Source organism: Leguminivora glycinivorella, chromosome 14 (assembly GCF_023078275.1).
Source record: "Leguminivora glycinivorella isolate SPB_JAAS2020 chromosome 14, LegGlyc_1.1, whole genome shotgun sequence".
Taxonomy (NCBI): domain Eukaryota; kingdom Metazoa; phylum Arthropoda; class Insecta; order Lepidoptera; family Tortricidae; genus Leguminivora; species Leguminivora glycinivorella.
In genome coordinates, this window is record NC_062984.1 from 5,058,178 (window position 1) to 5,081,489 (window position 23,312).

At 38.7% G+C, this 23,312-nt stretch overlaps 1 protein-coding gene across 1 annotated transcript in view; it reads right to left on the reverse strand.

Annotated features, from left to right (window-relative positions):
• The window catches only part of LOC125233045 (axin), a 127,547-nt gene that overhangs the window by 69,527 nt on the left and 34,708 nt on the right, over positions 1 to 23,312 (reverse strand). The window contains 1 exon segment of the mRNA XM_048138887.1: positions 5,903 to 5,946. The gene's annotated coding sequence lies outside the window, so the exon portion shown is untranslated.

Genomic DNA, 23,312 nt, shown 5'->3' on the forward strand with positions numbered 1-23,312 from the left:
AACAAATAGGATTTGTAGTTCTGCCTTTCGAGTACTCAATTAAAATATGCGGAGTATGTATTAACTTTACACATTATGTAGCTCCTTGTAGAAATGGAACAGATTGGTACATTTTACACTCGCGAGTAAAGAATCGTGTTTGGCTTTTTCACTTTATGTTACTCCACTTTTATGATAACTGGCAAGAAATCACGTCTTAATAATAATTAAATTTATAGCAACGAATATTTAATAATGTACATTGATAACGTACATAATGTCTAAAGTTTATAGGGCTGTATTTACTGTAAAAAGTCGTACGATACACGTGCGAACACTTAATTTGCGACTCGTGTCGGTTTAATGTATTGTCACTTGTCTCCTACTTTCTTCAACACGACACGTGTATCGTTAATAATTGTAATAAATATTATTCTACTGGAAAAAAAATAATTAAGTAGCGCAGCAGCGCACGTGCCAAAAGAAAGTTTGTAAAAGTAAAAGGTTTCTCAATTAACCCCGTACTTGAACTGTTCATAACTTGGAACTTCCCTGTTTAAAATTTTGGACAAGAGTAAACTTGAAAAAGGAAACAAAACAAATGTTACTATGGCTTCGCAGAAAACAAAAACTGAATCTTTCAGAGTTTTAAAAACATTTTTCCAAAAGTTGTGTTCTTATTAAAGTAGAAAATGAATGTAATTTAGACATTTTTTTAATACCACGTCGGTGGCAAACAGGTATACGGTCCGCCTGTAAACGTCAGGGTCCGGTGTTTAAACTACATCAAAGAATAAGTAAGTACCTAATACAGAATCTTATAATTATACATCTAAATAGAAAGAACATTTCAAATACCAAACTAATAATAAAAATGTTACAAAGACCGTTACGTAAACCAATTTGGAAAAATTGCAACCTGAAACAAGCTCGTTAAAGCCTTTAAAGTCGGAGCAAGCCCCTCATATCACTTTAATAAGATAACTGAAGAGGCAATATCCCGCCATAGAGATTTCGCGTCCACTATGCAGTAAGACACAATGCCCTAATCTCGTACATTATTACAAAGTGGAAGACGCTGAGACCATTGTGGCCGCGAGCTCGCCCGCTCTCATATTAACTAGCTCCCTGATGACGATAACTCGATTTTTTCTCAAACGGTGCAAATCTATTCGTCGACTTCTCTTTGCAAACCTTTGTTTTCTGTGTTTGCTGCCTAATTAAAATTAACTTAGTCAAAGTCAAAGGCGTGTTCCAAAATAAAGCTTTCTGTAGATTATTTTATTCAGTTCTCTATCATGCCGTTTTCTAACAAACGAAAAAACCAAGAGTAAAACTTTTACTACGCTTTTTTAATTTTCTGTCTTTGAGAATCTAGCGAGTTTTTTTAGTGTTTTATTCATGTTAGAAGCAAGCAGGGCAAAGTAAAAAGTAAGTCAAGTTAAAAATTTAATAATTCACGTAAAGGAGGCGGCTAGTGGGACGCTTGAAAGAAATATGGAATGGAAGGTATTGCTGGCAGCAGGACACAAGTCTGAACACTGGAGGAATTAACATTAATATGGGGCTGCATTGAGCTGTCGGTGTGAATCTACGGAACGATTAGATGAAGAGTGATTGAAAAGAAATGGGATCAGAATTAGATAAGAAAGAATTGTAGAAAATGGAACGAGCCACAGCTGGCTGTCGGTAAGTGGGCAAAATGGCTCACAAATCGTTCACGCAGGTGTTACGACGGTTCACGATGAGTTTGAATTTAAAAGGATAATCAATACAATAAAATTGTAAATGTATCATAATCTAATGTTGCCGATCAGGTGTTCAGGTGAGACGATTTCTGAGCTACTGATGTTTCTTTGAATAAAAACTTTTCTAGTTATACTAGTTGCTCGTTTACACTGTTGTCGCAGCGAAAAAAGTAACGTAGAACATAAATTATACTCGTCACATACTTGGCAGATATGGATATGCAGAAATGAGATAGGTAATTGAACAGCAAAAACATTTGGGTTTTTGTTGATCAGAAGCCTGCCAGTCAGTAACAGTAACGATAACCTAACCACAAAATTACAATTTTGAAAAAACCCCTGACCGTGACATAGTAGACCGATTTTCATGAAACATGGCCATGGCTTAAGACTAAGAACACTCCCGACTAACTCAGCTCAGGAAAAAAAAACGAAATCTAAATCGATTCATCCGTTCGGGAGCTACTATGCCACAGACAGACACACACACAGACAAAAACAGATAGACAGACACGTCAAACTTATAACCATAGCTGGGCACCGTTAATCAAATAGTTAACTTCGATAATCGCTAATCCGTTACTATAAAAGTTAACTTCGTTAATCGTTAAAGCGATACATTTCAACAAATTTAACGGAAGTTAAAGTTAATCGATAATCCGTTAATCGCTATAAAAAAAATATTTTACTTGTTGATAACTGATGCAACTAGCAACAGTAAAAAAATTTTTTTATAGCGATTAACGATATTTAGTATTTGAGTAAGTTTATATGTTACTGTAAAAGCCCGAAGTTTGCCAAAATCTCTTAAAAAATCCCAGCTGCCAATTGGTAAAAGCGAAATGTTAATAAATATTGTTCTCTCTGGACTTATATCGACGTTGGTTAGGTAAATCCTAGGTTTTATATGTTTTATTGGGTCAATCATACGGTCGTAGTCATGGTGCGTAGGTTCCTCGGATTGAGATACCTCTAATCGAAGTTGCGATCCACGGTAACTTGGTAGATAGCGCGGCCCGCCGAACTCTGCACTCTGGCTTGATACGTCGTCGGTTGCGCGATTTGTGTGTCATGCCTGATGATTTACATTCTATTTCGCAGTTAGTGATGGGTGCAGTAGGACTAATAAACTTTAGCAGGTATCGAACAAGTGATCCAAAGGCACCAATTTGTCTGCAGACAATTCACAATTCATAAATTCACAAATTTACGTGAAAATCCTAGGTTTCGCCGTACTCCGGGCTTTTACAGTAGCGGTCAGAGCAAGTATTACTCGGCGCGTGCGGAACTGGATTAACGATTAACGGACTCGAAGAAATTTAACGGAAGTTAACGAATCCGTTAACATTTTTTAAAGTTAACTTAAAAGTTAATCCGTTAACCAAAATGTTAACTTCGTTAATTAACGATTAACGGATTAACGAGTTAATGCCCAGCTATGCTTATAACACCCCGTCGTTTTTGCGTCGGGGGTTAAAAATGAATATAAAAGTTATGTTATATTAGAGTCTATGGCTGGCTAATGCCAAAATCCTGTGCGAACGGCACTATAGGACCAAGGCTTGTAGATCTTCTGGAGTTAAAGCAACGGCGTACAGGAGCCTTGAGGTCAGTCGAAGCACCTTCAAATTGGTGTGGACGGTATCTGATGTCAAACTCCCGTCTGCCTCGTTCCGGGCCACTGTTCTACTCCGCTTACTACGCCGCCCCGGCAGCCGGCACCCGGCACTAGAGACTGCACCGTGGCGTTACAACAGCCCTCCGCTTTCACGGCCCCGCCGGCATTATGCCTCTAATGTCACTTAATTTACCGTGGAGCGCCCTCAGCTGGTTTAATATAAAAATCTTCCTTTTCCACGTTACTGTTGCCTCTCGAGTGTAAGCGCTTGGGATCGAATGCGGCCACATGTTTAAAGTGACTTATTTATTTTCGTGATTTTAAATGTTTACGCAACTCTCGTGCAACATATGAGGGTCTCTTCCAAACGAGTTGCTGCAGAAATATTTTAATTTAAACATATACTTTGAAAGTTTTGAAACAGTTCACAAAATTTACGGAGACTAAAGAATTTATGAAATGCATATTGCATAATGATCTATTTTCCTCCTAATCTGTCAATATCATTTCAGCATATATGTTAGTCTCAAACAAGTAATTAAAAATAAAATCACACAGCAATAATTTCCTTTTTCCATTTTTTTTTATTTATTTTTTTGAGACTGTTTTAAAACCGCAAAACTAATCATACAATCGAATCCTAATACAACTAAACAAGAAAATAATCTGTCAATTTCAAGAATATGGAAATGCACATTGCCGCGGATACTGAATAGATTTCCAAATGAATTGATAGACTCATTAGAAAATCGAACCTGTAGCCAAGCTCATTATATACTGAAAAAAAAAACACTTATTAAAAACGAAAAAACTTAATAATGTATAAATAATAGTATTTTATGCAACAGGCGTTTAAAGGAAGTCAAAAAAGATGAGTGGCGTGGGTAACAATTTGAGGCGAAGCCGAAAATTGTTACCCACGCCAACTAAGACGCCACGAGTATTTTTTGACTCAGTTAAACACCGTTGCATACAATACTTTTTCTACGAACATGCACTTAGTTTTTAATAGTTTTCTTGAATAACTTTTGTAAAATTCACACTGTTTCTTTTACTTTGACGCAAAGGTTTGCACTGTCAGCTCAGCTGCCCGAAGCATTCCCGCGCACGCCGGCAGTATCGTTATGCCAAACAATGCGTTTTCAGTTTTTTCGATACTGCGCGCACGCGCTGAAAGCCGGCGGACTCTGGCTTTGGGAATAGACTTTTATGTAAAGTTTTAAAGGTCTATACATATATGCACGACCCTGTAAATGATGAATAACAGTTCGGGAGTAGAAAAAATAAATAACAATACGTACCTAGACTCCTTAACTCAAAATAGTACATTACGATACATGTGCGTAAAAAAGGAAGTTCGAAACGAGTGGCGATAAATTAAAACACGACCGAAGGGAGTGTTTTAAATCGACACGAGTTACGAATTTCCTTTTCGCACGTGTATCGGTTTTTCAGTACAGATGAGCCTCCGAAAAGGAAATTCGTAACTCGTGTCGATTTAAAACACTCCCTTCGGTCGTGTTTTAATTTATCGCCACTCGTTCCGAACTTCCTTTTTTACGCACTTGTATCGTAATGTACTATTAATTTAAGATTAGCAATTAAGTTCATAAATGCATGTGTTTCTTAGAAATAAACAGATTATTTTATTTTTATAAAAAGTAACTAATTGCCGGTTTTCAATAAGGTGCTAGTGCAAAATGCGCAAAAAGATGCCGATCAAAGTCGTTCTTATCCACAATGGATGTTGAGTTTCATTTTACCTGAAAAGGTCTCACTACCTCGTGTCCTTTTCTGCGTGGGACTTATCGAAATATCATTTATATCGGCCGCTAAAAGTATCATGTCAGCTTTAATACCAAGGCGGGAAACGAACAAAGGCACATTAAATCATTATAACCGAGAAATAAACTTATCGCTGACGGGCAAGGACCATTAATTGGTTATTTTGTGCCGACAGGGCATGTTGGTTTATTTTACTCGTATCTTGGCAATTTATTTTTACGAGTTTACTCTCGTTTGTTGACTTAAGCATAAATATAAAACTTTTCGTGACCAATAATTTTAGCATCGAGTTCCTAAGAACACCGATTTCTCTCTCTTATAGTATCCTTTTATCCTAATAAATTAAATGACCATATGCGTAAGTAAACTTACTTTGCGAAAACCTACATGGTCTCAAATAAACTATGGACATTTTAATAGTGCCGTATTTTTTGTCGTCGTAGTAAGTTGTAAAATACTTAAATGTGACGTTATCTGGGTAAAGGGACCTTATTGTCGATGGCGCTTTCGGCGTTATGAGCGATATTCGTATTCAAATATACGACGCCGCGGGACGTAAGCGCCACCGACAGACCGATCAGATATATAACGTCACAAATAAGTACCTGTAGTAAAATGATCCTCATAGCCTACCGAACAAAGTCCCATATACTTTATTCAATGTCCAAGTGTAGCGCTCAATCGTAATCTTCAAAAGAACTTCCCCATTGTTTCCACAAGTACCTAAGACCATTAAAGATTAACAAAACAAATTATTTCTAATCCAACATACCTTAATCTTAGCTAAACGGCGCCGAATATGAAGGGAGTACCATCCTGCAACAAAAGAAATTAATTCTATTATTATTATTTCCTTAGAACCACACGCGGATAAAAGACCATTCGGTAAACAGATTAACGGAGATCAAATGTTTTTTTTTCTTTTAATGTTGTGTACGAATTTACGTAACTACAATTAGCAGGAATATTTAAAATAGCGTGAGAATACCAAACGGTATTGCTTTTAAAGAGCAAGTATTAATTTAATGATACCCATGTGACAATTTTAGAAAAAAGCTATAAATACTACCATGGAGTGAGTAGGTTTAAATATTGTACTTCCTACAACACTATACGGTTAGCAGGTTTTATATTGAATTTTCGTAAAAAAAAAATGTTGGTCTATCATCTAAACTGCTGAATGTTTAGAGTTTAGACAGATCACCATTATCGCCATTATCGCCAATCTAACTTTATCTATTACCCTAACGAATTTTACACGACGTTTTCCGGTTTAACGAAATTGTCCGTTTTTGAGAAAAACGTATTTGGTCAATTGAAAATTTGGCAAAAGTAACATCGACAGTTTCCAAACTTGCGATTGATTGATACACAAAGCTTAAAAGACGCTACAGGAGCGAATATGCTAAAATGGAATTAGCCACCCTTTCAATTTGGGAATTTTAGTAAATACACTAGTGTTATTAACTAGATTTATCGAAAAAAAAAATCCATTCAGAACAACTCAGTTAAAAGATATTGCGAAAAAATCTTTAAAATCGAGGTTCCGCTCTCGGCTGTTTCCTCCTTCAAAACTTAATTTACTTCAAAATTTGAGAATCTGAATAACAATGAAATAATCTGTGTCGGCCGTTTAGTTTTTTTGGCTAATTGTTACCAATTTTGATTACCATACCTTTTTTTGCGCCATCCATACTCCATACTAATACTATACTAATACTAATATTATAAATGCGAAAGTAACTCTGTCTGTCTGTCTGTCTGTCTGTCTGTCTGTTACGCTTTCCCGCTTAAACCACGCAACCGATTTTGATGAAATTTGGAACAGACAATCTTTAGACCCTGAGACAGAACATAGGCTACTTTTTATTTCGAAAAAAAAGGGATGAAGGGGTTGAAAAAGAGGTTGAAAGTTTGTATTGGATTTCTTAATTTTAAAAGATAAAACCATGAAACTTTATATTTTAGCACTTGATAAGAAATCATTAAACATCTTGATAAGGTCGAACGCGATTAATTAACATTATTTTTACCTTTTTTCTTTTTTTTTTTTGTGTGTCGTGCGGTGGGAAATAAACATTAACTAAAAGCGGGTAGATTATATTTATTTGTCTACCCCGAACATTTATATAAATTAATATGTGGTAGTTTTGTGTTGTTTACATCTCCGGTGACATTTTGCTGGGACGTCAGTCTTCGGCCAGTGCAACCTGGCCGAAACGTTGGGAAAAAAGAAAAAGGTAAAAATAATGTTAATTAATCGCGTTCGACCTGTATGTGACTTTAAATATGTGTACCAAGAATATTATATACCATGGATTTTGCGTGCCGACCAATGAGTTGAAGCCAGGTTCATTCACCTTTACTCCTATGTTCTATCTCTTTCCGACACTGTGATGTATTGCCAGATTAGTTACTAAAAAAAACGTATAAAACATTCTTCAATCAAATTGACTTACTTTTCTTTGTATTATACGAAAAAAAACTCAATCAAAAACCTTATTTCTCCGGTATTTACCTCCTGCGTACCATGGGAACACTAATAATAAAAAAATATGCCCGATATGTCAGAATTGTCAAAAGTCATTCACCGATTCAGATATTTATTTTGCGAAATAAACGTTTTTCGACGATTTACTTAAGTTCTGCGCTATGTATTGCATAGTGAACCATTGTGGAAGTAAATGGAAACCGAAATCCGACGTAAAATTTCACAAGTAAGTACTTATTTTACCAAAATGTTCATAAACCTCGCTGGCAATAAATTTTCTGCTATTTTGCTTGTAATCTTGGTTAGTTCTTATCATTATATTGTTTTCATTGTCTCAAATTATATCAAAATTCCCACGAATAGGTTTAGAACGATAAATATGACCTTTAAAGAAAAATAATGCTATGTGTGGTTTTACGACTAGGGTGACCAATCTTTTTCTTGCATGGTATTTACTCTTATTGAATGGAGCTAAATCTATCAACTTGGTACGGTTTCTATGTTCATAGTTCATATCACAGTATAATAATACCAACTTTATTGTTTATGTCTTTACAATTAACATGAATAATATTAAACTTTTCAGTGTTCCAAAAGATGAAGGAAGGAGGCAGCGTTGGCTGTCGATTGTACCGATAAAAGGAAATGTTTCAGAGCGTTCGACAATTTGCAGATTTGCACTTTAAGCCTGAAGATTATGACACAGAAAGAAATTTTAAAAATCGGTCCAGTAACGACGGAGATATCGTGGCATAAACATTAAATTGAGATACATATATATATATATATACATGCGAAGAGAATTGAAATACGTACGAATTGAGAACCACCTTCCTTGAGATTTGGGGCGGCGCTTAAAAATAAAGATACTGTTTTAAAACGTCCTAGTATTTCATTATTTCCCCATTGACAAATACTTCCCTTATATTTTTGTGGCTATTCCCACTAGTTACCACCAAGTTTTTACCTGTCCTAACTACTGGGATTTTCCCCACATTGTTAATTACCACACCGGGGGTTGATAGCTACTGGGATTAGTTTTCCAGTAGTTACTACCAAAATATTATTGTGATAGTTTAAAGTGACTGAAACATTTTTTAATAAATACAGGTGTCAGTAAAAGAAAAGTTATATTTTAAGCCTCGTGTTGCAACACTCACCACGCTCTTATTCTGGAACGGTTCTGAAAAAAAAATCCCAGTAGTTTACCACTGGTAAAAACTGTACCGTATTTTGTGGCGTAAGGCAAAGTAACTGCAGAGTGGTATAGAAATGGACCTTATTGGCGGTTGACAAATTAGTAAGGTGCATTAGAGTAATTCCGAATGACAGAAATGTTCAGATAATTCCGAAAGGGGAATCTTGATATGACGGAAATAATGGTGATTTCTATGCGACTTTCCTAATTAGACGACTTTCGGAATTGCCCTAATGTACCTTACTTTTTGAGTTTGTGAGGATGGATGTTCACTTTCGTGATAAAACGATTGATCGGATTTGAATTTAATAAGTTACAAAATTAATCAGTCGTATAAACGTAATACGTCAAATTCCGCGGGATATCCCTAATGTATGCTTAATCATGGACACCCTAAAGAAAGAGATGCAAGACCGGCGTGACGTAATTCAAGGTCAAATTTTCTGGCTTCAACGTAATGTTCGGCACGCAATATCCATGGTATATAATATTCTTGATGTGTACAAAGCGCGAGAACTTAAAGTGTTATCTTGATAAGGGATAGGGATAGCGATAGCGATAGCGATAGGGATAGGGATACGGATACGGATAATATGGTTATCGTTAGAGGGATACGGATAATCGGTCGGCGGTCTCTTACAATCAATGTGCTCTAAGACGATCGTTGTTTGCTTGCTTGAAGATTACGTTTGCGATAAGTATAAGCAAAATGTAAAAAATTGTCAGGGATAATAGAAAAAAGTACTTTTTACCCACCGATCATAGTGTCGAAATACGGGCTATGTGGGATGTTTATAAAGGTTTCCCCAGCGTATATAGAATTAGCTACGCTGTGATCGATGTGTAATATTTCTACAATCATTGCAAGCAAAAGTATTATGTGCAATCGAAATAATCGCAGATAAATATACCTACAGAGAAACCTACGGCTCCAAATGAAAATCTTAATGAATACTTTTATTACGCGGGCGAAGCCGCGGGTAAAAGCTAGTAATCAATAAGGCCCGCTTTTGGAAATTTTTAATGGGCTCTAGCGTCTTTAAAAATAAATTAAAATATCAAAGCGGTAACCGACACAAATAAAAATAATAATAAACTGTGTTGAAAAAATCATCGCTCTATCTTAAAAAAAATAGTCGAGAGCGTTTGTACGTGGTTTGTACGGAGAATTGACCCCTCCTGTATCGTCTTAATATCGAGCAAAGCACTAAGTTTGGTACATGCAATAGTTGCATCTTGCGTGCATAATGCACTAACGGCAATTCTGACGCATCTATTATTTAGGAGCACAATCAGCTAATGGCCGCGGAGCAAGACGCGATCATCTTGTTTGCGAAGCCATCGACTTCGCGGGTTCAGTTTTAACATCACAATAAATAGACGTTGAGAAAGCTTTGAAAGATTTGGAAGTGGATTGTTTTGGTTTTTATAAAAATAAATACATTGCGAACTGCGACTGTCTCTGCCGCTCAGGTGAATCAGTGTAATCAGCGTTCAGTGTAACTTAAATGAATCTTTATTTTGCACATGGATTTGACGATGAAGTAATTAAATTATGCCTAAACATAGATTATTCCCTTCTTTATTATAGAATATGGAACGTGGCGGAATTGGTTGGTAACGCATTGGACCGGCAAGCTAAAGATGTGGCTTTTGAATTGCATGTTGGTCAGAGTTGAATACTGTTGATTCTTTCATTGCGATTGGTATCTGTATTTATAATTTGCGAATACCTTAGTTAGTTCTTGTTATGTAGGTTATAAGCCGGAGGAGTTTGTTTAGTCATATACAACTAGTCAGAAAAAATACGTTTGTAAAACTTGACAGTCATTAATGTTGATATTGTTGATATTCGCAACGTTATCTGTGCGGACTGTGCGTGCGGGCTGCGCCGGCGCCGCGACCGCGGCCCACGCCGCCGCCAGCGCGCAGCGGCAAAAAGCCCGCCGCGGCATTCCGGAGACCGGTCCGGCCCTGCTCAATGGAAGCCGAAACGGCGAGTGTATGCGTCGCGTCAGGATAACCAGTATAGGCCGTATATGTTACCATTTGCAGACGGTACGTGTCGATATAAATAGTTTCAAAGTTCTGTTGTCGTGCTTGGTAGTGCTCTCACGCTGACGACTATAAGTTTTTGTGGCAAATTCCTAATTAATAAAATGTTTTGAGTAATCAAAACGTTCATATCTAACTCATACTATACTCAGTTCAACCTTACTTGTCCAATTATGTAAACAAACACTGCTGAAAAACATTATCTCACTTTTCTCTGGAATTGCACATTAACCATCACTAAAAATGTTATTATACACTTAAATAAACTCACAAAGTATTGAAATCAATAAAAAAAACACTGAAAAATAATATTTCTATATAAAACGATTTTCATCAATAATTGTAATTACGAACGGATGACATCAATCACTCCTGACATTACGAAGTCTAGATTGTCTATGAGTCGTAATGCTGGGATGACAACTTATAGTTATGAACGATCGATATTAACGTTTGAGTTTGTAAAGCTTGGAAAAAATGCGTTGATATTAATTACAATAATTTATCAGATTTATTAACCGACTTATTTACGTTTTATTTCCTACCTCTTTACAATCAATATTTTACTATCAGTATAATTTTTGTTGTATTAATGTTAATGTTAGGTACTATGAAATGAATACTGTACTAGCCTCTTCCATAGGATTGTTGCAAATGTGACGAAACCTAATTAAATTTTGGTTTTTACATAGATGTTGTGTGACGTAAAATTGAAAATCCTCTGATGACATTAGCAGCGTTTATTTACAAATTATCGTTAATACATCATTTTATCGACATTTCCAATCACTAGTAATTGTCTTTGATCATATTTGACGTTTCGTTTGTTTACATGATAGGACAAGTAAAGATGAACCGACTGTAGGCATGTTGTAAACTTGTCATTTCAATAGCGAATAGTTGCAAACTACACGTAACGATATTGACTAGCAGAAGGAACCTGATCTGGCAGTGGATGTCCTCAGGAACTGCTCAACAATTAGATATAGAGCGACGGACAATCACTATGATCCTTCGGATCAAATCATATTTGGAAGTAGTAGTTCACAATAGAAGCAAAATGGGTTGTGAATACATATGCAGTTAATGCAGTACACGAACCTACCGGACAGCAATGCTATCCTGTTTTAAGCTCCACATAAAGTTGGTAATAGCGTCAAAATTATTTCAAACCCAACTATTATTAGGTTCAAATTGAACAAGGAACCCTGTAGTAAGGAAATTATAATCTTATTACTGTAATACATGACAAAAAGTAGAACGGTGGCAGCTCAGAATATTAAATCGAGGCTTAATGGCGCCGCCTCAGACGGGACCAGCTGTCATTACAGATTTCACAGCGAACGCTCCTGTCCGAGCGATAGTCTCATTATCTGGAGGCAAATTAGCTTAGGCATCGGCTGTCGATGATCCATTTACATATGGCCATATTGGCCATCTCGGATTTCAACCCCGGAATCATATTATCAATGTCATTGCTAACAGATTTGAGGGATACCGGAGATAAATAACAATTTCTGCAATTCTTTACTCTTGCAATAGATTACAGAATTCGAGATAAGACACGATAAAATGCCGGTTGATAGAAAAAAATGTCTTCTGTTAACAACAAATCAGAAAGTCAAATTAGAATTTTCTATCAAACAGAAAAATAATCCTGAAATTTTTGATCCTTTTTGCTAAGCTACATCCAGTTATGACATAGGTAATATCCTTTGCAGAATAGGACCCAATCCTTTCAAATCTCCTAAAACAAACCGCGTAATCGCTCCGCAAACATCCGCGGCGCACGCGGGAAGAAAGACAAAGCAGGTATGTAGATCAAATAGCTGAGACCAAACAAGAGGAAGAGGCTACACTACACCGTACTTCAATTAAGAAGAGAAGCCAAACATTGGGCTGATGACGTCATAAAGGGACGAGCGACGTAGGTAACACAGAATCATAATAATTTCGCATTCTGTACATTAAAGTTAATGGAGTAAATATCATAATCCGTTTTAAGATTCTGGATTAGGGTCTTTTTGGAACTGGGGCTTTACTATCCGATTACGTTTTGTTCGACTTTATTTTGAAGGCGGTGGAGGCGAGAATGTCGGCGAGGTCCAGGCGCGGGCGCAGCGGGCCCGGGTTCCAGGAACCGTCGTAAACCCGCCGCGCGCCGGCAACGACCATGTTGTCGGATTTCGAATTCCAACATTTTTTTAGCTTCTAAATTCCAATCGTAATCCGTAAAGAGGTCAGCCGAGAAACTCAATGGTCGAAAGAGGATACTTATTATACTTACATGCATGCATGTTTATAAAGAAGCAGTGTCTGATGAAAGCAAAATACATACTTTCAGAACAATGCGCTTTTTTTTCTATTTATAATTTATAACGGGCAAAATATTGATTTAGAAATCCTCAATTTTCGTTTCATTAACAAAATTGTTTAGTTATACATATATGAGATTTATTAACACCTTGTAACACGTGTTGTAACAGAAATTTCCAAAAAATATGAAAAGCGGTTGGTGCCTTTGAAAGTGAAGTTATAACCAAAGTTATGCTTGTTTCTAAGGCTTTAAAAGTTTGGGAAACCTAACCGGAGCCTTTCATCTCTTTAGTATTATATATTTACATCCACGACTCCGTACTTTTCACTTTGAGAATTTTTAAGTGTAGGTACTAGATTATTCTCAGTCGTGACTTTGTTATCATTATTTCAATATGTAGATACCTTAATTACAGGGAGGGAGTCGGGGCCCGAGTAATAATATATCAGCACAAACATGCCTTTAGGTGGAAAGTTTCCGCAGAGCATATAGTCGTGTAAGTACGCGTCAGACGGAAGTTGATAGGACATTCCGTATTAATTAACTAAATAAGTCTGGCAAAGCGAGGCGAGGCGAGCGCTGAAACAGAGCCGGCGAAGTCGGCGGCGGGGCGGGCGAGTACGAGCAAGTTATCAGTCGCGTGTCAATAAGACAGCGAGCGACACGGTGGATTTAAGAATGGGGCCGGGGGCGCGGGCGGCGTGCGGCGGGCGGCGCCTCCCCAGTGTGTGGTTTCCTTTTGATGTCATCTTCGCGCAAACTTTGCTACGGATCGGCTTTGAGATAGAGAGACGGAGAGTGACTAATTTGGCCCAGCATTTGATCTCGAGAACTCCGGTGCCTGCGTCCCGCTCGCACCCGCCTCCCGGCCGCCGCCGCCGGGAAGCTCTTTGCAAAATTTCGCTTTGATCGCAAAGTTAAATTATATGGGAATTGGGCATTAAATGGATACACATGTGCTCGCACGGCGCTCGGCGAGCGGCCCGGCCGCCGGCGCTTGGACGCGCGCGTCGCGAACGGGTAATGTAGTCAAAAATGAAGCTCCCGGGAGTCGTTTGAGGATTACGACGACTTACATAAATGATGAGCGAAGAGTCACTTTCAAAGTTATACATTTGTGAGAGCGGCGCTTGTATTTAACTCCGCCTAATTTGCCGCGAGTACGCAGTACCTTTGAGAGCTCCGTTTTTACTAGTTTACGAAACAGATATTTGCGCCCGCCTTTCGCTTTGATACGGCACTTTGTGGAGCATTTTACACGAGTTTCTTTTGAGGCCATTCAGACGGTGAGTAACGAAAGGCTGTCTTTGATAAACACGTGCGAGGACTCTTCAGTACTTATTAGGGGTGCTCTCTTTGAAAGCGCTTTCTTGTGAAATCTTATTTGAAACGTTCACAATCTCCGAGCATCTACGATGAAAGCGACGCTAATTAAACTGGCAATAATTAAATTATGTAAAAAATTAAATCTTCGGAGTGTTTGCCGATCTCAAAGGCGCGCTCTCTGTTTGTTGGATAATGTGAGGTATTTCGGGAGGATAGCGTTTGATAAGAAGTAAGTAACGAGTTTCTGAGGCTCTTAGTCGTAGTGGAAGCATTGTTAATGTTTCGGTGTTGGCGTGATGCGGGCGCGTGCAGTGTGCACTGTGTGCAGCTGCAGCCCGGCGGAGCGCAGGTTATTAGCGCGGCGGCGGCGGCGGCGGCGACGCGGGGCAAACTCGCGTCAAAGACGAGTTGGCGAAGTGGCGGCTTTGTGAGCAGACTCGTGTGTTTTAACTCCGCGACACTCAACGTGTAGCGACGCCTTTACAATGCACTACTCAGAAAACTAAGCCAAATGACTTCATTGCAAACCGCAACTTTGCTTTTACACGAGAGGTGTAGCAATCAGGGAGCCTTTACTGCATGTTTGTATTAAATAACAAAGCTCACTAAGATTTTACATTGCTTACGAGTAATTTACATAAATAAACGATATATTCTTATACTGAAATATAATGCTAAATTTCCAATATTGATGACCTGTTTGAGATCAAAGGCTCTGGTAGACTTTGATGTTCCAATCTAAAGGGACTTTTAACTGCTGTCTTTTTCGCGGAAGGCTCCGAGGCCTCGGAGCGAGCGCGGGCGGCGGCGCGGGGCGCGGGGCGCCGAGTGACGCAACTAATGAATAACTAACTAATTAAACCTACGTAAAGCAGAGAGGAGCACCTTTGGATTTGCAAAGGGAGTATTTAACTGAGAGTTCCGGTATAAACATGGCGGTTTCTGATAATCTCTAAGAAATTTAATAATGAGTAATCTAATTGTAATATTTTCAACTACTTTAAAATATTTTATTAGTAGGTACTGTATTTACCTACCATAATAAATGTTATTCTTATTCTTTTTCTTACGCTTTATGGAATTAAACCACTATAACTAGCTTCACGGACATTATCCGAAAGTAAATTAAGACGTTTCCTCGAACAAACTAATCATAATCATACAATTCCGCCGCAGATCAGAGCAATATTTTTCCCAGGCTTTCCTGGAATCCGTCAAAAGGTTGTAAAAGTGTATTAACATCGCAAGTCGAAATCAAAGGCGCGTAATTGACAAATTGCAATTACCCGGTAGCGGAGGCCAATAAATAAATGTAGAGCCGGCCAGATTAGGAACACTAAATTTAATTACAAAGTGAACTCGAATATAACAAATTGAAGAGGATAAACGCGACAAAGTAAAAGAGAAAACACGCCAAAAGGAAACTCGGAGCATTGATATAAACGAAATTTAAATTAAGTACAAAGGGAAAGAAGATGAAAAAAATCCTTTCATTGGAAGCACTCATCCCGGAGTCAGAGGGCCGCTACATCAAAGACACCTCCTATCCTTATCTGTGCGAGACCGAGTTTGGAAATTAGCGCAGAGCGATCCTTTTTCTGCGTCGCGCGCGGCCGCGGTCTCTCGCGGCCGTCTCGAGTCTCGAGCCGGGCCGAGGGGCCCGTCGTGGAAATTCGAAAAACTCGCGAAAAACGTCAACACGTGTTTCTTGTTAAAAAAATATGCGACATTATTAGTATTTTGGTAATATAATTAAAACTTGTTTTGTCCGTTTTTTATCATTACAAAAAAGTGAACAATCTTTAGATACGTGTCTATTTATTGATAAACAGTTTTGAAAAGTAAATCAAAGTTTAAACGCATTTTTTTTCTTTTAAGCTAAAAGTTACCTTATTCTTAAAAGTGTAATTTTCTTTCAAAGCGGACATCCCTTTCCTAATAAAATTAAAATTAGGATACATTTTATTTTTTACTATAAAGTTTTTTTTTAATATTACGTATAGGTAATTTAATTACGCCAAAAAAGAATGAACAAGTATTTCGGTTTAGGCAAACTAGCGTCAAAAGCGAACCTTAGTTTTTAGTTTCGGCAAAAAACATGTTTCGGACATAACTTGGCAACATTTTACATGAGAATGATTTTGTTATTATATTTCCATGGCTTCACTTTTTGTATAATTCTGGCCTAATGACATTTATCACCGTAGATAGGTATGTATCCTGGGTACGAGTTAGGATAAGGGCGTATATCATTACATAGTTGATTTGCATAAGTAGCCTTTCTGTGATTACGGCCCGTAGGGATCATCCACATATTACGTCACACCAAATTTCAGGTTTTTGGACCCCTTATGTGACGCTTTTTTGTATCCCTCAGGGATTGTCACATATATGACACATTTAATATATGACCTCTGAAGTCTGAGTGCATCTCATTATACATACAGATTTCTTTGACCTCTGAAGTCTGAATTCTTTCCACTTTTGTTATCATTATTAATAGTAGATACATAACGATTTAGTAAATATGTAGTAATCATAGATTCGAGTAAAAACTTAAATATATTTACTAGAGATGGTTAGAGGCAAGTTTTTTTCCCCCTCACTAGCTCGGAAACACGTGTTTTGTCCTTTAATACCAGCGGGTAAAAACGCATTTTATCCACTCGTGGGTAAAGTAATTTGACCTTGAATAAAGTCAAATTAACTGCTTTAAAATTGATAAAAGTAGGTGAATCTAGTAATAAAGATGATTTACCACCTGTGGAACTACTGGAAGCAGTGATAAACGCATTTTTTGCGTTGTAGTTTCCTCGCTATAGTGAGGGGAAAAGTTTTGTGTTACACTCGGGTGCAAATGTATTTTACTTCTCGTGTGTTTCAGTTCAGGATTCTATTCTCGAACACTCGCTTCGCTCGTGGTTCAACTATACAATCCTTTTTCCCTCGTTTTTCAATACACTCGGCGTTAAAATACAACTTTGCCCCCATGTATAACAAATAACTATTTTAATACGAGTAACAGACTCGCCGTTGGAAGCACATATTTTAGATTTATCATTAAGGCCACACGTAAGGTCAATGTGGCGAAGACCGTCTACCCAGAAAGACCGTCTACTGAATATAACTTTTGTATCTATCACTGCTTACACCTGCGAAGGTATACCAGTTTTTCATCCTTATTCTATTGGTCTTCAATAAATATCCCTAGGACGAACACTAGTTAACAAAACCGGCCAAGAGCATGTCGGGCCACGCTCAGTGTAGGGTTCCGTAGTTTTCCGTATTTTTCTCAAAAACTACTGAACCTATTAAGTTCAAAATAATTTTCCTAGAAAGTATTTATAAAGTTCTACTTTTGTGATTTTTTTCATATTTTTTAAACATATGGTTCAAAAGTAAGGGGGGGGGGACACTTTTTTTAGGGTTCCGTACCAAAAAGGTACAACAGGAACCCTTATGGTGCGACTCTGTCCGTCTGTCTGTCCGTCTGTCACATTCCTAAATATCTCGAGAACTACTAATGCTATCAACTTGAAATTTGGAATAGTTGTGAACATTGTAAACCTCTACAAATAGAAAGTATAATTTTTTTAAATATATTAATTTCAATTGTAGAAAATGGCCAAAATGAAAGGGGGGCAAACTGTAAATTTCAAGTTACTAGGTCATGTGGGGTATCGTTGGAAAGAGCTCAAATTGAACGTAAATAAACTATTTTTTATAATTTTTTTGTTGTGGAAAAAAAAATAATTTTGAAGGAAAATGTAAAAAAAAATACCGTTTCCCCCCTTATCTCCGAAGTTTACCAACGAAAAATTATGAAAATTTTAGTAAACATTGGTTTTATGCTATATATTACAGGAAAAATATAATCGTGTTTGTATTTTGAATACTTTTTTTTTTTATTCACAAAAAACTTTTCAGATTTTTACTTTCAATTTACCCACCCTTGCGGATGTATATCGTACTTAAAATTAATACGAGATGTTACGTAAACCATCTTCTGTCCAATAAAGTAAAAACTGTTTAAATCGGTTAACATTATAAAGAATTATCCCTGAAAAACCAGGTCGCGCAAATTAGTTAGCAAATTGACCGGGAGATGGCGCTATACACTATAATACTCATTAGTGCCTATACTTTTGTCTTCTAGTCAAGTCATTAGAGTTATATGAAAATATGAGATTATTTTTACTAGGTAGTTTGAAAGAAAGTTTGTACGGAACCCTCGGTGGGTGAGTCCGACTCGCACTTGGCCCGTTTTTTTTTTCCTTTAGGAGCGATTATTTCCGAAAATATTAATATTATCAAAAAACGATTTTAGTAAACCGTTATTCATTTTTAAATACCTATCCAACAATATATCACACGTTGGGGTTGGAATGAAAAAAAAAACAGTCCCCACTTTACATGTAGGGGGGTACCCTAACAAAACATTTTTTTCTACTTTTTATTTTACCACTTTGTAGGCGTGATTGATATACATATTGGTACCAAATTTCAGCTTTCTAGTGCTATCGGTCACTGAGATTATCCGCGGACGGACGGACGGACAGACAGACATGGCGAAACTATAAGGGTTCCTAGTTGACTACGGAACCCTAAAAAACTTGATTCGTGTTTCGAACTCGACCATCGAGTTCAACAAGGTTACGCAAAAAATTTAAATAAAATAGAAGTAGTTGGAATATTTGTGCATTATAAGATATTTTATTTCAAATCATCATTCCCTTGCCCTTTTCCCATTATTTGGGGTCGGCGCAGCAGATCCGATAGTCATACTGCAAAAGGTTTTGGCATTTCGTTTTTACAACCGGCCGCCCGCCTGACGTCAACCCTCCTTGGGAATCCTTAGTTGACTTAGATGACTGTCGTTTCACACCTTTAGTCGCCTTTTACGACATCCATGGATAGGCACGGAGTGGGCTATTCTTAAGCCGGCTACCACACGGCAAGATATTTTATTTCAAATATTTTACAGTAATATTATTCAAGCATAAATGAAAAGTACTAAAGTCGTCAATTCGTCATACATATCGAGAAATCCGTGAAAGCAACGCGCGTTGATGTCTTTTCTATAAGAAGAAAGAACGCGTAGCTCGCGCTTTCTGCCCTAAGCGAAAATTATTTTTAAGTTTAAAACAACTAATTTAGTTGTTTGAAAGCTTTACAATTACCGAATAAAATCACCACACTACAAATATTGTACTACTTACAATGCTACTATGCTAATTGATAATACACTGAACAAGCAATACAGACGGCAAAGTTCTCAAGCATACATTCAGCCGGCAACTAATTCTATAACAAAATAAAACAATAAAAATAAACGCACTAAGTTCCATTCAGCTCCGCTTTGAAACAATAGAGCACGAACAAGAAACAGCGTAACAATGGCAAATACGGACAATAGCGGCATTACAATAAATATTTAGAATAAGCTCTACGTAGAGTCACCGTACCGCGCTCCGTCGCCGCCACCATAAATCGTAACAACCCCAAACTCTATTCAAAATTATACCTGTAGAGAGTTTAAAAATCCATAAAGAGACAATCCGATTACACTTCACAACACTACGACACAGATTTCATTTAAAACACTACCACGGACTAGATTAAAAAGCTACGTTATAAGTTACAGAGTATTTCCAAAGTTTTTCGTATCGGTACGAGAGTCGGAAAGAGTATTATCGCGACCACGGACGTGTCTTCTCGACGACGTCTCTCGCGCGACTGCGGCGTGCGCGCGACGCACGTGGCTTCAGAGGGCGGGGCCAACTGCCCTCCGATTGGCGGGGCGATCCCTTTGATCAGTCGCCGACAACTAACTACATCGTCCCGCACCTTAATCTCAGTACTAACGTCCTTTTAAAACAGGTAATTTTATTACAAAAATGTGGATGGCCCCGTGACAGTGAATGCAGTCCCAATACACGTCAAAGGATAAAAGACTTTCTGCCTGTATTACAGCAGTTTTGGCATCTACCCTTTGATGCACATCAAAGACGGCCAGCATCAAAAGTAAACAGATTAGTTTCAGAGCGTCCGATACGGGACGACATTTGCAAAAGAAATAATGTTTAACATGCTAACTAGATCCATTATGACTCCGTGATAATATTACATAGGTAAGTACTGGGTAATTAGTTACGCTAATTGAACTTATGGTCTGCGTATCTTTTGTCTTTAAGTCCGAGGATTATGTTTAGGCAATTATAGGCAAATAGGCAAATTAGAGCAATGTTTTTGCAATATTGCCAGTCTGAGTCTACTGCATCTCTCCACCCTAAAGCTGGTTGTCTTTACACAAACATTGATTGCAGGCAAACTGCTTCGTAATATCGCAAACGCAATAATAGTTTCGAATATTGCTTCCAGTAAGTGTTGCGGCAGCGAGGGAAACGGCGCCGCGGGCGCAGCTCGCGCTCGAACATCGTATATTGGGTGCGGTGCGAGCCGATATTAATAAGAGAAGTGCGCCCCGCTCCGCTGCGGGCCGCCGCGCCGCGCCGCGCCGCGCTGCACCGCCGGCGCCGGCCCGTCTCGCCTCCTGCATTATTACTCCCCCGCGCCCCCGCCCCACACCCCCGCGCCCCACATATAATGTCAAAGGGTAAGCGCGCCGCCTCACAAAGCGTAAGTGCAACCACTAAAAGCCAATCCTAAGTTTTATTGATACACATTGTATTGCGACAAAGTCTCCGCTGGCGCCCCCACTCACCCCACGCGGCGCACAAAGACAATATCGCAACGTCAAAGGAGCGCCGGGCCGCGCCCGCCGCCCCCGCCGAGCGCACGAGCCCAAAGGAAATGAAAAATTAAATTGTCAACACATTTAATATCTGCGAAAACGTGCACCGCGCCGCCTTTGAGCGCCTCCTTTGCGGGACCGCAGGCTCCGGCTTTAAGTATTAAAATTTGAATGGTAAAATTGAAACTGTTTAGATTTAATTAGTCGAAGGCGGAGGTCCGCTGCAGCGGGCGCTAATGAGCGCGACACACTCGCGGCAGGTGCGGCCGAGCGGGCGGCGGGGGCGCGACCCCCTCGCGTTTGATCGGCGCCGCCGCTTTGACAATTATTAAAATTTGCCTCGTACCTCTCGGGCCTCATCTTTTTCCGTCGCCTCGATTACGCGACGGGTTTGTCTCATTAGGGCTTTTGTATGGCCTCGCGAGTTCCCCTTTGATGTGCGCGGGGCGGGGTAGGTGCGTCCACCTGCACTTTTATTGTTCCGGTTCGAATTTGCACGCTCCGCTTTGACTTGTCTGTGCGATTAGCGGCCGCCCGTCGCTCTTTGGCCCGCTATTGATACGACACGTCACCGCGAACGTTTGTTGATCAACATTTGCCGATGTGGCTACAAAGAGAAAATAGTGCCGCTTAATTGCTGTAGCGGCGAGCGTTACATTAAATTGAAACGAATTATCGTCATTACTAGGCATGATCGAACATTAAAGAGATAGGTAATATATTAATGAATAATTTCCATGTCAATGGAAAATTAACTTGTCGGGTTGCAATATCGAGTGATGCAGGGAGGAGCGCGCCGCGCGGCAAACACTCGACACCCCTTTATTACTTCTGTGCCCTTTGTGCCGTCATCATCGCATACGGCTCGAATTAAAATTTTTAAACAAGGACAATTTGCGCGAACGTTTCATTGGCGCCCAACGTGGGATACAAAACTATCAAACAAATTGCTCCAGTAACGGCGCGAGCCAAGTTGAAATTAAACCTGATTCCGGGAACGTTCGCGTAGATAATTAAACGTTTGTGTCTTCCTGCATGCTATCGAGTTTTATCTGGACGAATTATTGTAGGTATTATTATGTATCTAAAATGCCGTGAAATATCAATTTAAGTATTATTACAAGTGAAGTTGCTGGATTATTCAGTACTTAATGTTTCTTCAAGACTGTGAGGAAAAATGTTTGTTCCCTTTTTATCCTCTTCCATAATGCGTCGAATCACTCGGCTCGTTTAGGGCACACACATGTCTGTAAAAATAAACCGGAGAGATAAAGGCATTTGCACCTTTCGCACCGCGCCGCCGCGCAAAAAGACGCTGACAGAGCTTTTGTGACGTCACTCACGCCCATGTTTCGCTTCGTGGAATTGTTTGAAGACTTTGAAGATGTGTGCATGTGTGAAAAGTAGCGAACCTTAGATTGATTAAGCAAGTTTAAGACGTCCATATGTCAAATATAAGTTAAGATTTTTACAGTACCTACATATGGCGCTACATTACCGCACTAGTTAGGTATGGTATGAGCTCATTAGTCTCATTACGCACCTATGTCAAAAATTTAAATGGCCATATTATTACTGTAAAACGTCGGGCAATATATGTGCGAAAAGGAATTCGTAACTCGTGTCAATTTGAGAGAAAGGTATTTATACACAATGAGCCCCCTAAATAAAAAGCTTTATTGAAGACACTTAAAATATCGCCAAAGTACATGTGATAGGCAGTCACATCTTTGCCCACTTGGCACTCCAATTTTTAAGTGTGTCTAATACGCAATAGTACCTACGCTCTGAACTCGTTCCTGCCGGCGTATCATGCTTCCAATTTTATCACTTATCCACGTGGATAAGACATCTGTCACTTTCTCATTGATATATTTGCCAAAACGTGACGGATACTTTATTCACATAAGCATAATTCGCCGGCTGTACTTCTTTGGTCATCTGTAGAGGCCGATCTCAAATAAAGGTATCTGAAAAAGTGCGAAACATTTATAAACACGCATCTCCCATAGGTTTCTGCATCAACCGGTCAGCGGTCACG